This window comes from Heloderma suspectum, chromosome 1 (assembly GCF_057233095.1).
Source record: "Heloderma suspectum isolate Gila_16-S chromosome 1, 16-S_ref, whole genome shotgun sequence".
In the NCBI taxonomy this organism is placed as follows: Eukaryota; Metazoa; Chordata; class Lepidosauria; order Squamata; family Helodermatidae; genus Heloderma; species Heloderma suspectum.
The window spans coordinates 355,163,983-355,176,538 of NC_139458.1; positions in this window are offsets into that span (position 1 = coordinate 355,163,983).

The window sequence follows — 12,556 nt, forward strand, 5'->3', positions numbered from 1 at the left end:
GAAAAAAGAGTTCAGGTTGCATCAAAGGCTACAGAGATAGACAAGCGTGGCTTTGAAAATACAGACATCAGCAGTTACTGAATCAGCCTCTGTCAATTTAAACACACCAACCTGGTTCACATGTAAGGACAACTCAGAGCCCCTTGTAAGGCAGAGAGAAGCAAAGAAAACATGGTAGTCCTTATATTAGCAGATTGTAGGTGGTTCACTCGGTATAAAGTGTTGAGCAAATTGTTGTTTGTTGTTTGGTTGTTGTTTTGCACCAGCAATCTGCTATGCCTGTTTATAGTGGCTGCCAATCAGAGTTGGTCACAACCACACTTACATTTATGCAATTGAATTATGTCTGCATTTGTGCTTTACATAATATTAAATCCACAGTAAGGCAATACCTTCATTAGGATCGCTTAAAATGCAAGTCTAGGTGGAATAGCTCACAGGGGCTGCAGTTTTGTTTATAACAATCTTGAGCTGGAATGCAGAAAGAGGCGCCTCTCAAGACGCAAGGTGGATTAACAGATGCTTCCAGGGGGGTTTCTCCATGAGCGATTTACTCTGAGCTGGCTGCCTTTGGAGGTCGTTAGGGATATGTAATGTCATTGCCATCCAGCTGTCACCCTGGAACTTGACACGGGAAAACCGGATTTCCTGAGACTGCTTGAAGTCTGATTCTTTTCCTTAAGTCAGGTTCTCCGTGGTATAGTTGCTGTGTGCCCCAACCCCTGCATTTAGCTTGGGTATACTAGCCCTGCCCAGGGGTGTGCCTTTCACCGTGACCCCGGTTAAGGGGTGTTTCCTGTCCCTGTGTTTCCCAGCACAAACCAATTAGTGTCTACTCAGAAGTAACTCCCACTATGGTCAATGAGGCTTGTCCCCCTGAATGCGTACATCAGAGTTGACAGAGATCCCCCCCAATTAAAATGGCACAGTTTAACACACAAATTCCCTAAATGCGCTAAAGTGCGATCTCAAGGCTTTAATTCTCCAGTGTTTGGTTTATTGCCTTAGGAAGTAACTACTTCACACCTTTGTTATAGAGATCCTGCACTGCATCCGGTTAGAAAGGGGGCTGGTTTCCCATCCCTGTGTTCTCCCCCCTGCCCCAATTTTTCCCAGCATGAGCATATGTGTGTCTACTCAGAAGTAACTCCCACTGTGGTCAATGAAGCTTGCTCCTGAAATGCAGGTGCATCTGGACTTTCAAGGGAAAGGAGACAGGGAGGGAGAGAGGGGAAGCCTCTCTTATTGGCTGAGCAGCCCCTGCCAGTCAGATGGCCTTCACTCCAACCCCCCCCCCCCCGGAAGTATGTTCTGTGAAGTGATTTTTACTGGTGAGAGCACTCACTCGTGGAGCCCCGCATGGGCCAAAACACAGCAGAGCTGATTTCTTTTAAAAAAATCCGCTTCTCCTGCCATTGTCATGGAAACACCCCCCAGGACTACTGGGACAAAACAAAAATAGATGCCCCCCACCCTACATTTTTAAGAATATAAAAATGGAGTAAAAACAATAAAAAGTCTTATGGCATTTTAAAGACTTAGGGTCAAACTACACTTTACATTAATTATGTAGCATGTAGCTGACCCTTATCTTTCTTTTTCCTCTAGATAGGTGCACATGGCCCTGATTTGGATTAGGACCACCATGCACCATGAGGGGAGACTTAAACATTCCCTCCAAGCCATTTGCTTCTCAAATCCCCCCTGCTCCACACATGTGAAGTTTTTAAAAAGGGAGGAATTCTCCATTTGTGTCAATAGAGACTCCCCTGACCCCCCCCCTTTTTAATCCTTGCACAGGAGTGGGGAATTTTGAAGAGCAAACAGCGGGGGGGGGGAGGTTTAAACCTCCCTTCACACTGAGTGGTGACTGAGATCTGAATCAGGGGCACACTTAGCTACCGTAGAAGAAAATGAAAAATAAGGCTCAGCTACACACTACGTAATTAACATAATGTGTAGTTTGATCCTTACACATTTATTATGGTATAAACCTTTGTGGACTAGAGACCATTTCATCATATGCATCTGATGAAATGGTCTCTAGTCCATAAAAGCTTATGATGGGATAAATTTGTTAGTCTTTAACGTGCCACAAAACTCTGTGTTTCTTTACCGACACAGACTAATGTGACTACCCCTCTGGAAAAAATCAAGGCGTTACTCAGTTCTGTCTCAAGCTCTAACTGGAGCACACAGATCGTTTGGGAGGCAGAGAACAAAAAAAGAACAACGTGGTAGATTTTATAGTTGCAAAACTGGAGATTTAGAGCCACATTGAATAACATTTCCTAATGGTTGGAGGGCATGTGACCCCCAAAGTAAAGTTCATCTTCAGGTGGTAGAAAATCATTTCCCTGTTTCCTCCAGTTTCAGGATCCCTCTCATGGATGGCTAAATTCAGTATTAGTCATTCATGATTCACAGTAGGTCAATACATTTATTAGGACCAAATGAAATGTCTTAAAATGATGAGCAAGCTTTCGAGTTTTCCAGCACTCTTCACCAGGCAGGATGTTAATATTATGAATACTATGACCCACCTATTATGACACAAGCTATAACATAATAACAACATGAATAATGCTAACTAATACACCAACTGCTATCTTTTCCATTCCTTTATCTTTTCGCTTCTGTTTTTCATCTGAAATGTAAAGAAAAGCTGGTCATTCCTTATTATTATTAAAATATATTTATAAAAAAAACTTCTCTTTGTACCCAGGCCTACTTAGGTGACCATTTTATGCATCTGATGAAGTAGGCTGTGGTCAATGATGGCTTATGCCACAACGGGCTTGTTAGTCTTAACGGTGCCATTGGGTTGGATCCCAAGCTGCTCCTCCATTCATGAATGGGAAGGGGCAATTTCTTCCAACTCCCCTTTCTATCTGTAGCCCCCTGTGCCATATCCCACACCACTCCAAGGGTCCTTCAACCTCCAGCAGCAGATTTTCGAGGATTGCAGGGGGCTGCAGAGTAGAGAGGGAAATCCACTTCCCTCTGTGAAGTCTATTCCATTTAGAGAAGGCAAGTTTGAATCCAAGCCTTTGGTATTTATGCAAATAATTTCCTCTTACTTTTCAGGCTGAACCCTCCTGCAAAACCAAGCCCATGGGAAAGGAGAGAGGACAAAGATATCTTATCGCTCTTGTTAATGATTTCCTGTGTGTTATCCTACAAAGTGCCGATAACGTTGCTCTTCTTTGTACGCAGGGTCAATACTGTGATCTGGAGAGATGTGGTAGTGATTGTGCTTATTAGTGAATGGCAGATAGTAGGGGTAGTGGCAGCCTGTAGTGAATAGTGGGCTCCAGGTACCTCCAGCTTCTTCATCTTTTCCAGCTCTTTACAGACCTTTGTTCTGGGATGGACATTTCCTGAATAAGCTTTCTGCCTGAGGATAAATACTTCGGGAAATTCTTCAAAAGGTATTTGATCAGTGGCCCAAAGCCAACGTTTCTCCCATTCCTAGGCATCCCACTGGCAATAACAATGACTTGGCTTCTCTCTCTCAGTTCCTGCATGCAACTGCAAGACAATTGCATTTCAAAACTTGAGTGATGCCACCGAGGGCCCCCGTTCAGTGGCAGGGCCCCTGCTTGGCATGCAGAAGGCCCCAGATTCAATCCCCGGCATCTCCAGCTAGGGCTGGGAAAGACCCCGCCTGAAAGCCTTGAGAGCTGCTGCCAATCAGGGTAGACAGTACTGAGCTAGATAGACCAGTGGTCTAAGGCAGCTTCCTACACCCCTTGCTACGCCATCAGGATTTAGAAAAAAGCAGTGGACTTGGTCGTCATAGAATCATAGAATAGTAGGGTTGGAAGGGGCCTACAAGGCAATCGAGTCTAACTCCATGCTCAATGCAGGAATCCAAGTCAGAGCATCCCTGACAGATGGCTGTCCAGCCTTGTCTTGAACGTCTCCAGTGTGGGAGAGCCCACCACCTCCCTAGGGAATTGGCTCCATTGTCGTATTGCTCTTACCAGTCAGGAAGTTTCTCCTGATGTTCAGCCGGAATCTGGCTTCCTGTAACTTGAGCCCATTATTCCATGTCCTGCACTCTGGGATGATGGAGAAGAGATCCTGGCGTTCCTCTCTGTGACAACCTTTCAAGTACTTGAAGAGTGCTATCATATCTCCCCTCAGTCTCCCCTCTTCGTCCATACAGACAGTTTCAGACTGAGTTTCCAGAAGGTCACAGTGTCTATATATATGCCTACTGATCTCTCTAGGTTTTGGTAGAGTCCACTAAATCAGTTACATCACTAATATACTATGGCTGGGTTCCCACAACTTGCTAGCCCACACTCAGTAGCTGAGTCTGGGTTGTTGCTGAACCATGGGTTGTTTGTGTTAACAAGCCACCCTGCAGAGAATGTCCTAGGTCTGGACAACACGCTAACCCACGATTCAACAAACAACCCACGGTTCAACAACCCACACTCAACCACTGGGTGTGGGTTAGCATGTTGTGTGAACCCAGCCTAAGGCATTAAGATGCCTCCAGGCACGTTGCAGCCTGCATGACAGGGGCTGGGCCCTCCCTCCTGCCTTGCCCTCTCCTTGAAGTGTTCTGGGGGTGGGGGCAGCAGCAAGAACCTTGTCCATGTCATATGGGCAGCAGCCTACACAGATGTCTCTAGTGTAGAGGTACAGAACCTCCTTGAGCCTGAGGGCCAAATTCCATTTTGGAGAAGTTCTCTGGGGCCACATTCCAGTGGTGGGTGGGGCCAAATGCAAAAGGGGTGGGGTCAAAAATGCAAAACATACCAGCATATTTAAACTTAAAGCACTTACTACCAGTAACTAAGCCTTAGGAGAGGCAGTTCAACCTTTTAGAATGGGGAGGAGGGAGGGAATTGCACAAAAACCAAAACAATCAGCAAACAATTGATGGTTGGGGGAAAGGGGTGGAGCTAAGGGAAGGGGTGTGTGGCCTTCTGGGGAACCCTGGAGGGCCAGATTGGGCCCCTGGGTCTGGGGTTCTGCATTTCTGCTCCAGTGGGTTGTCACACACCAATGACATTGTTGGTCCAGCAGTGCTCAGAGACCTAGCAAATTCCCCCAAACTAGGAAATAGGCCTTCCACCTTGGAAGACACCCTTTTGTCTCTTTTCCTCAGAGGTTGTCTGCCACCACCCACATGTTATTAACTCTTATTTCACATGAATATTTAATATTATAATGCATACCTTTACTGAATATTTATATTTAATAACTCATAACCTAGGTACATGGGAATCCAGGCTTATGGCTTTTAAATATAGCTCCCTTTTCTGACGCTCCCTTTAAACTCCTTAACAACCACATTAGTGTCTTTGCAAAGCAGTCCAGTGCATGGCTAAGGCCAACTTCCCAGTTAGGCAAGAAAATCAAATTCACTCCAGTTTCCAGTCCAATGTATTTATTAAAGAACCAAGGAAAGAGGAGTTGAGGAATAGTCATTTGCTTTTAAAAAATAGAATGAAACATCAAACTAGCTCACTAAATCTTACTTTGAAGACCCTAAGAGTAATTTAACAAAGCAGCTTATTGGGTTGTGGTGGGGGCCTCCAGAGTGTGGAAGAGTTTGACCTTTGCTCTTTGGCAACCACCAGAAAGACAAAAGAATTCACAATACAGGTATTTCTATGGAGCTGGGCAGCTCCCAAAGAGGGAAAATTCAAACTGATCCATCAATAGCATGGGAGAACCTGATGAAGCATCCTTCAGATGATTTCTGCCGTGCTTAATGCTGAATCACCCTGGAATGTGTATCCAAGTGCAGATTTTGGGGTCTGTCACATGGGGTTTAACTCATTTCATCAGATTCTGGGGAAAGTGTTCTGGCCTTTTTCTGGAGGGGAATCAACAAGATTTGCCTAGCCTTACTATTTCCAAGACAGAAAATAATCTTTGACCTATGTATAAAGTTAGGAAGAAAGCATATGACTAGTACAATGGCTATCAATATGTTTATCAAACATGAACTTCTGTTTTTCCAGACATTTCTCAGCCCTTCTCCACTTCTGGATCCCAGTGCTTCTAGATCTGGAAGTCCTTATTTCTGGCTTTTTCCAGGGCTTTAGTGGTGTACTCTTTCATTCCCTGTATTTTTGCCTTAACAAGTTACTCTTGCGCACTAATCCCAGAAAAAGCGAACCTAACAAGCAACTAGTAGTTATTAAAATTTCCAGAGAAGTAGCCTGTTGCAGCGAAAACAAGGAAGAGTCTTCTGGCACCTTAAAGACTAACATATATCATGACATAAGCTTTCATTGACTAAAGTCCACTTTGTCAGATGCATGAAATGTTATTAAGAATTTCTGGTATATATATAGTACACACAGTTGGTGTGTGTGTATGTGTAATTGTAAACAGTGAGGTTAGAGAGAAATTAAATGCAGAAAGTACTGACAGGGACAATCACATTATTAACAGTGACTATTCATAAAAAACATTTGTTGCTGATAACGTAAACATCCTGGCACTTAGATAAGCCAATTAACACAAGTATTGTAATGACAAACCCTTTATCCCGATTCAGACATCTGGAGACAGAATTGATCCTCGTGATGAATTGTAACTCAGCACTGTTTAAAAACACCCCTTCAGTCATGTGTATTATATATATACCTGATCCTCTCAATAAAACTTCATGCTGCTGCATCTGAGGAAATGGACTCTAGTCCATGAAAGCTTATGCCATGATACATTTATTTTTTTCTGTTTATTAAAGAGAGAGATAGAGAAGGAGACCATTAAGCATCAAATACTGTGCCTGGTGGTAGAATTTAAATGTATACTTAAATGTGGGATGATGAAAAGGCTAATAACATGCAAATGATATTGTTGAATAACAAGGATTAATTTGAAAGTAAGGATAAACATCTGCTTCAGTTTATGCTGGTTTTTCATGTTCTATTTATTCTATCTGTGTAAAACATAATAATTTTGGTCTTGGTGGCAAAGAGCCTATTGGCCTCTGCCTCTTGCAAGATTTTATCTTGGATGTTCTCTAGTGATGTTTTATATACGAATTGTGTCTTAGACTCCTCCACTAGGATGAGCACGCTTTCATGGGAGCCAGAATAGGGGCTTAGAGCCATCACCATGGTGATTCACATTAAAAGGGAAAAATGTTTATCACCAAAGGCCTTCTGGAATAAGTTGGCACATGTGTTTATTTTTTTTATCTCATTTCCTATTTTACAAGACAGCAAATTGCCAAGGATGTGGAGTTCTTTTGGTTTGTTTTTAAAAGAAGAGGGGTACAATTTATGTAAGGAATACGCAAGTGCTGAGATCTCCATTAAATCCACTTTTGGCAGGATGGTCTCTGACAAGCATTTGATTTGTAGATGGATGATCGATGCCCTGAGACTAATTCCTCATGAATGTTGACAGTAGTAAGGCCACATCAAATATTTGCCTTTTTGGATTTTCTGGACAAATATTTTCATGCAGGGAGGGGGGATATTCTGCTAGAAAACCTGCGGGTGGGGGCAGGGGGAGCCTGTTTACTGCTTCTTCACATGGGCCATCCCAGTCAATGTGGAATGATGTGAACAGGATCACACTGCAGCACTATATAGTGCTGACAGAGGCTACGTGACAACTGAAGACATCACTGAGGGCAAACAAAGCCAATTGAGGGTGAGGTATGCTTCCTGGTAATAGTCACATGGTCAACCCCAGCTAATTGAATCACTGATGTTCTGCAGTTACCCTTATTCTGTAAACATTTTTTATTTATCCCCTCCAATGTGCTTCTCAATTATTATTTTTAAATGGGGGTGCTTTTCATAACTGCTGAAGACGTTAATGAAAAGTTCAACTGCCCTTTCAGTTCAACAGGTAATAATAACACCAGGCTAAACAAATTCCTAAAATGTCATATGTTTTTGAGAATTAGTGTTAATGGGTTCAACAGTAATCCCTGAACAGTTGAGCAGTTTTGAATTTCCAAACCATGATATCAGTACCTTTGGGCCACTGGATAAAAATCTGTCATTGTGTATTACAGCAGCAACATTTCTGATGGGAGTGTCAGCATGGATTTTTGGTAAGGTTTTCTCCTGTTGATGGGATTTTTGATATTTCCCAAAACAAAATAGTTAACAAAACCCTTCACCTTTTGTAACAACTAAACCATGATAGCAATAATATTTATACAGCAGCTGCAGAGGGGGAGATTTTGATCAGAAAAATGATGTCATGGAGAAAAGGGTATGATGTAATCTTTGATTTGCCTTCTCCACAGTTAATAGCAAGTGGGGGGGAATACCTTAACCCCAATGCCATAGCTCTGATCCAGATCAAACATACACCTCGTGGCTGCTTTTAATGAAAGAGAAAGATGTTAGGAGATCTGATTATGGGACCCTCAAGTCACGTGATGTTTGGATGTTATAGAAGCATCTAGATCAGTATGGCACTGGAGATAAATAACGTATACATTGTTTCTCAGAAATATTTTGTTTCACTTCATTTTTGTGGTCGTTCATCTCTTTTAGTGGAATCTTTAGATCCATTTAGCCTTTCTGGATTTCCGCTCAATGAAAACAATCCCCCCTCCCAAATTTTAAAACTGGGCGCAGTGTGGATTATTTAGCTTAACTTTCCCAACCAATTGCCCAGATTCCGGCCATTAATAATTAACACCAGGTCTCGTAACAGGACAGAATATACAGTACAGACTATAGTAACTCCCTAGAACTTACCTCCAAATACTTAAAGTTAATTCTCTTGGCAAAATTGTGAGGCTACAAGTAGAAGTGACAGAATACCTGCTAATATAGGGATCCGGATTTGCAAAGATCATTACGGCTGTTTGTGTGGAGGCTAATATATATTACGAAAGGCCAGCTCAGGACCGTATGAGCCAGCTCACAAGTAATGCCAGTTCATGGGTTATTTAACTCATGGGTGGGGGTGAGTGGGAGCAAGCGGGCACACTGTCTCCTGCACACCTGCCACTTCCACCTTTAATCAGCAACCTAGGATCAGCTGGGTTATTGAGTGGGACGTGTGAACCCAGAGCTATTAGGGCTAAACAACCCAGTGGTTAACCCAACCAAAAACCATGGGTTAATCACTGGGTTGTTTAGCCCCTAAATAACTAGAGCTCTGAGTTTGCACATCACAATGAACAACCTACAATCTGGCCGACGATAGGTTGTTGATTAAAAGTGGAAGTGTGGAGCACACGGGAGATAGCATGCGCACTCCCTCCTGCTTGTGCATGGCAAATTGTGGGTTAATTAACCCATGAATTGCTGTTATGTGGCACCAGGTCAGTAAGTACAATCATTCCAGTCATTTACCATCACATATGTAAGCACAGATAATTATCTGTATGTTTTCATGTTACGTTTCTGAGTCTGCTGAACCAACCTGGACCGAGAAGATATTACATAGGTAGCTGATTGCCACTGGAATCCATATACCAAGGTCTCAAAAACCCTCCAAGTACCAAGCTGTAGCATTTCTCGTCAAAGCAGGGGAAGCAGTGGCAGAGGGGCCATGACAAACTTACCTGACCAAGGCCATTCAGCTGGACTGGAGAAAGCTGTAGGGGGTAGAAATTGTCAGATAGATTTGATGACACAGCAAGGTGGAAAATGATGAGTCAAATGATCCTTTTATAAAGGTAGCTTTAAGAAATTGAAATCCTTCTATTTTCACATTTGGCTTCCATTAAAAGTTTTCAGAATATCTGTTTGTGGCTGATGCGGACGACCAGGTGGCTAACAGCCCTTCTACAGAGAATTCTAGTAGTTCTCAAACTTCTCCAAGCAAGATTTCACATTGGTAACAACTTGGGCCAACAGAAGGCTGCTGCCTTCTCTGAATGATTGTCTCCACCTTGTTACACGTTATGGTGTCATCCTTTCCAGTAGTGGGTGTGGATTCTCTTTTCTCACTCACTCACTGACTCACTGACTCACTCACTCACTCACACACTCACCCACCACCCACACATCACTGATCTTGAAACTACTGTTCTTTTCTGTCCCCAGACTATGTCCTTCCTGCCAGGATTTCTTCAGCCACTCCCATTCCTCTTAGGGATCTCCATTGCTGGGAAATCCATTCTGATTAAGCCCGACAGATGTCCGTAACATTTCCGATCCTGCAAGTGAGGGCGGACTGTGTCAGGGGCTTTTTGGACTCCAGGAAATTCTTGCGCAAATGGTAGTCTCAAGCAAATCGTTATTTCCACCAAAAGGCAGCCTTGTGCAAATTGTCAGTGTTATCTTCTCCACACATTTAGCCCAGCAGAGTCATATTCCATATGCTGGGGAAGTGGAACTGACAAGGATATTTACAAGAGGGGAATATACCTCTGCAGGGCTACATACCAGGCAGGTACGTCTGGTTGCACAAGATTGGCATTTTTTTTTAAAAAAAAAAATATGATATTTGCCCATATGTCAAGACCTCCCCCCCAAAAAAACTCCTCTGCGCAAATAACAGTTTGCTTGAGGCCACCTTTTGCACAAATTGCTGCCATTGAAAAGCAACAACAGAAGTTCATGAATTGGCTCAATCCACTACAGAATGAGCCGGTGCCACTAGAGGGAATCAGAATGAAATCCAGGTAGCTGACCTGGGAAAAATCCGTCAAGCTCCACCACCCCCCAAACGGAATCCTCCGACATCCCTAATTCCACATCACAGTTAGAAGAACACTGACATGAATCCATAAGGTTATGCTGACTGAGCATTATGCTTATATGCTTAGAAACAGCTAGTTCACCCACACCACTGGGTATAAAGCAAGACCACCAGCGTTACATGAAGCTCTGAATGTTGGCTTTACCCCCTTAGCACACACCATGGCACAGTGTACGGAACACTCCCTTCTTGCCTTATACTTGTTCTCAGAAACAAAGCACCTTCAGTGCTTAAGAATATTATTTAACTAAGATTGTTCAATGCTGTTAGCCCCAGAAGATACACACAGACAGACAGACACACACACACTGTATTTACACTAAGCCACAATACTGGAGACTGAAACATGCTGTTGCTATAGGAGAATATATGTAAGAAACAATACATAGTTGAAGTGATAAGGGGTGGGAGTGCATTCTAGTAATATAGCATTACTGTGGCATTACTATAGAATGTAATCAAATATCCTCCAAAATAGTTAGTAGAATATTTCCTAGAGATTTTTGGATTCGAGGACCAATTAAAAAGTTGAGCTGAAGCCTCTAAAATCTAGATCATCCCTTGAAGAACAGGACAGCATCTCCCATAGGCCAACCTGCCCAAACCTGAGGGTACAGAAGGTGCTGTAGAAATCAGAAAGGCAAGGAAGAGACATCCTCATTAAAGCATAACCATAATGGACAAATTTGAGATTAAATCAGCTGTGTTTTTCTATCAGGTTTTAACTAGGTTGCAATGTAACTGATTAATTGTTTAGATTACTTCATTACAAAACCCTTTAAATCAGGTAAGAGATGCTCCCGGTTAACCAGACAGCAGATTTGGTTTTGAAAAATGGGTTTAAAACAAGTGAGTATAAAAACTGCAGAAGGCAAACTCCATTTTAAGAGGCTCCCTGCCCCTTTCTCCCACATAGGAAGAAACACCTCTTCTTCTGATAAGGAACCTGCCATGACACAAGCATATATCTTTGAAAAACAAAACAGATTCAATCAACAGATTCATCCATTGACCAAAACTCATACAGTTAAACAAATAAGATTTCTTTTATTGAGTGACAGCCCTCATTTTAACAAGAAAATTTGACCCCATTTAAAGTGCTGAAGCTTGACCCATTCAATACAGTTTTAAGATTTCTAATTTTGTCCACATGCAACCTTAGATTTTGTTATCAGGACAGAGGATGCTGGTCAGCTGTTGGCTTCATCACCATCAACTTGGCCTTGCGACAGAGTAAATTCGTTATGCGTGGTTTAATCAGCTTCATGGCCAAATTTACTGGAATTAAATATTGCATTATATATTAGTTTTGCTGTTGCAGGGCTGCATTATGCCAAGGACTAACTAAATTTACAACATCAATGACTATTGAGAATATGTTTTGTTGCTTCAGGGTTCAATATCCTCTAAATAATTTGTGTAGCACAAAGAAATTGATCACTGGGATTCACTAATTGTTCTATACCTTTAAAGAGAACTATGATTCGGAGACCAAAGATAATCAATGACAACAATACTGAAGAAACGTTTTTTTCTCTTAATTTCAGTTGGGGCAATATTGGACTGGTTCCCCCCCGCTATGTGTGTGCACATACACCTTTGACCTTACTATACATGCAGCCTTTATCGTCTCTTATCAATTAGTCTTGCAAGTTCTTGAAGCACTGAGAGCAAAGGGGCTACCTGCACATTACAGCTGCCCTTTTTCTTTTCTTGAAAAGCAGCTTTGGGATGCAAGAATCTGAAGCAGAGAAGCACAGGGGACCAGGGAGAAGAGGGGGAAACATAACTTTGTCCTTGTCTGGCATTTATGTGTTCCAAATATGCACCCTCCCAAGCTGCTTTCTCCCAAGCAGAGTTCAAAATGTGTGCTTGGCTGCATTTTGAACCCTGT